Source organism: Gorilla gorilla, chromosome 14 (assembly GCF_029281585.2).
Source record: "Gorilla gorilla gorilla isolate KB3781 chromosome 14, NHGRI_mGorGor1-v2.1_pri, whole genome shotgun sequence".
In the NCBI taxonomy this organism is placed as follows: Eukaryota; Metazoa; Chordata; class Mammalia; order Primates; family Hominidae; genus Gorilla; species Gorilla gorilla.
The window spans coordinates 125348923-125352441 of record NC_073238.2 but is presented as its reverse complement, the minus strand read 5'-3'; positions in this window follow the sequence as shown (position 1 = coordinate 125352441).

The following is a 3519-nucleotide window of genomic DNA, read 5'->3' as shown; positions in this document are numbered from 1 at the left end:
CAACGCTGAGGCCCAAACCCCTGGAAGGCATTCTGACCTCTCCTGCCCTCCCACCCACGCTCCTCCTGTGGCTGATGGCCTCTTACCTCCACTGCCACCCTATTTGAAGCCACCCTCATGGTGCTAAAGGAAACTTGTGGGGCCAGGTGCGGTGGCTCGCGCGTGTGATCCCAATGCTTTGGGAGGCCAAGATGGAAGGATCATTTGAGCCCAGGAGTTTGAGACCAGCCTGGACAACATAAGGAGACCCCCTTCTCTACCAAAATTTTTTTGGAAAATTAGCAGGGGATGGTGTGGCACACCTGTAGTCCAGCTACTTGAGAGGCTGAGAAAGGATGGCTCAACATGTCAGAGGCCTTTTAACCAGAGCGATTCCATCTTGAATAGGGACTGGGTAAAATGAGGGTGAGACCTACTGGGCTGCATTCCCACGGGGGTAGACATTCTTGGCCACAGGATGAGGTGGTGGGCACAAGATACAGGTCACAAAGACCGCGCTGATAAGATGACACAGTAAAGAAACTGGCCCAAAGCCTACCAAAACCAAGATGGCCACAAAAGTGACCTCTGGTGTCCTCACTGCTCGTTATTTGCTGATTATAACGTATTAGCATGCTAAAGGACACTCCTACCAGCGCCATGAGAGTTTACAAATGCTATGGCAACATCAGGAAATTACTCTATATGGTCTGAAAAGGGGAGGAACCCTCAGTTCCAGCAATTGCCAACCCCTTTCCCAGAAAACTCATGAATAATCCTCTCCTTATTTAGCCTATAATCAAGAGATAACTGTAAGTGTGTGTGGAGTTAGTTCCTGCCGGTGGGTTCATGGTCTCGCTGACTTCAAGAATGAAGCTGCGGACCTTCACAGTGAGTGTTACAGCTCTTAAAGGTGGCATGGACCCAAAGAGTGAGCAGCAGCAAGATTTATTATGAAGAGGCCGGGCGTGGTGGCTCATGCCTGTAAGCCCAGCACTTTGGGAGGCCGAGGCGGGTGGATCACAAGGTCAGGAGATCGAGACCATCTTGGCTAACACGGTGAAACCCTGTCTCTACTAAAAATACAAAAAATTAGCCGGACATGGTGGCGGGCGCCTGTAATCCCAGCTACCCAGGAGGCTGAGGCAGGAGAATGGCGTGAACCTGGGAGGCAGAGCTTCCAGTGAGCCGAGATCGGGCCACTGCACTCCAGCCTGGGCAACAGAGCGAGACTCCACCTCAGAAAAAAAAAAAAGATTCATTATGAAGAGCAAAAGAACAAAGCTTCCACAGCATGGAAGGGGACCCAAGTGGATTGCTGCTGCTGGCTGGTGGGGGGGTGGGGGGTGGGGCAGCTTTTATTCCCTTATTTGTCCCCTCCCATGTTCTGTTTCTGCCCTATTGGAATGCCCTTTTTTCAATCTTTCCTGCAATTGGCTACTTTTAGGATCCTGCTGATTGGTGCGTTTTACAGAGCGCTGTTTGGTGCATTTTACAATCCTCTTGCTAGCTACAGAGCGCTCATTGGTGCATTTTACAATCCTAGCTACAGAGTGCTGATTGGTGCATTTTACAATCCTCTTGTAAGACAGAAAAGTTCTCCAAGTTCCCACTCGACCCAGGAAGTCCAGCTGGCTTCAAGTCTCATAAGTATATTCAGTCAAACAGCCAGTGCCACTGCTCTGCCTATGGAGTAGCCATTCTTTTATTCCCTTTCTTAATAAATTTGCTTTCAATTTATGGACTCGCCCAGAATTCTTTCTTGCACAAGGTCCAAGAACCCTCTTGAGGTCTGGATTAGAACCCCTTTCTGATAACAGAGTGAAACCCTGAACTACACCTACCAGACCAAACCAATAAGGAGTTTAACTACAGTAACTGAGCTTTACTTAATGGCGGGAAACTCTGTAACCAGTTAAGCAATGAAGTTGTAATCAAATTAGCTGTCTCCATCACACACTTCTGTTTCCTATAGGTGCTGTCAGATCAGGTTCCTGGTTGGAGTTCTCTTACCTGCTCTGGTTTGGAGGGCTGCCCCATTCGGGAATCTTCTTTGTTTTGCTCAAATACACTCAGTTAAAACATACACGTGTCTAAGGTTTTTCCATTTAACAGTGTGTAGCCTGGATGATGGCAATAGTCTGCTGCATGAGTGTCAACGAAAAGAGTCAAACTCTAAAATATTCGAGATTTATTCTGATCCAAAGATGAGTGACCATGGCTTGTAACATAGCCCCTGCAGATCCTGAGAACATGTGCCCAGGGTAGTCGGGCTAAGCTTGGTTTTATACATGGTAGGGATACAGAAGACATCAATCAGTACATGTAAGAAGTACATTGGTTCAGCCCAGAAAGGTGGGACAACTCCAAGAGAGGAGCTTCCAGTCATAGGTGGATTCAAAGATTTTCTGATTGGCAATTGGTAGAAAGTTTACTTAAAGACTTGGAATCAGTAGAAGGAAGTGTCTGGGTTAAGATAAGGGGTTGTGCAGATGAGGCCTCCAGGTAGCAGGCTTCAAAGAGAATGAATTGTAAATGCTTCTTTTTGTTGTTGTTGTTTGAGACAGTCTTACTCTGTTGCCCAGGCTGGAGTCCAATGGCACAATCTTGGCCCACTGCAACCTCTGCCCCCCAGGTTCAAGCGATCCTCCCTACTCAGCCTCCCAAGTAGCTGGAACTACAGGCGTACACCACCACGCCCAGCCAATTTTTGTATTTTTAGTAAAGACAGGGTTTCACTGTGTTGGCCAGGCTGGTCTCCAACTCCTGACCTCAAGTGATCCTCTGCCTTAGACTCCCAAAGTGCTGGCATTACAGGTGTGGCCCACCTCACCTGGACTTTGTAAATGTTTCTTATCAAACTTCAGGCGCCAGACTCTTAGTAAATTATCTCCTGGATCAAGAAAAAGACCTGGAAAAGGAAGGGGATTCTCTGCAGAGTGTAGATGTTTTTCCCCAAAGAGACAGTTTTGCAAGGCTATTTCAAAATATGCCAAATGAATATATTTGGGGTAAAATACTCCAGTTTCTTTCAGGGCTTGCAGTCTGTCACATTGGTATCTTATTGCTACAAAAATTCTGCTTTGTCAGTCTTAAGGTCTCTGTTTTAACGTTAATGCTGGTCAACTGTGCCTGAATTCCAAAGGGAGGAGGGTATAATGAGGCATCCATCCCCCCTTTCCATCTCGGCCTGAACGAGTGTTTCAGGTTTACTGTAAAATGCCCTTAGCACCCTCCCCAGCCTCTGCCTCTGTCATCACATGATGGTCTCCTTGTCCTCACGTGGGATTTTCCTCTCCTTTAAGGACACCAGTCATATTGGAGTAGGGCCCACCCTAATGATCTCATCTCATCTTAATTCAATAATCTATAAAGACCTCACTTCCAGTTACGGTTATAGTCACAGGTACCAGGGGTTAGGATTTAACATATTCTGAGGAGACACAACTCAACCCATAATACCTTCTGTTAATAAATTAACCTCCCTGCTTTCCTACAGCAATAGAATTATCTTTCCTATAAGTCAGATCATGTCACTCC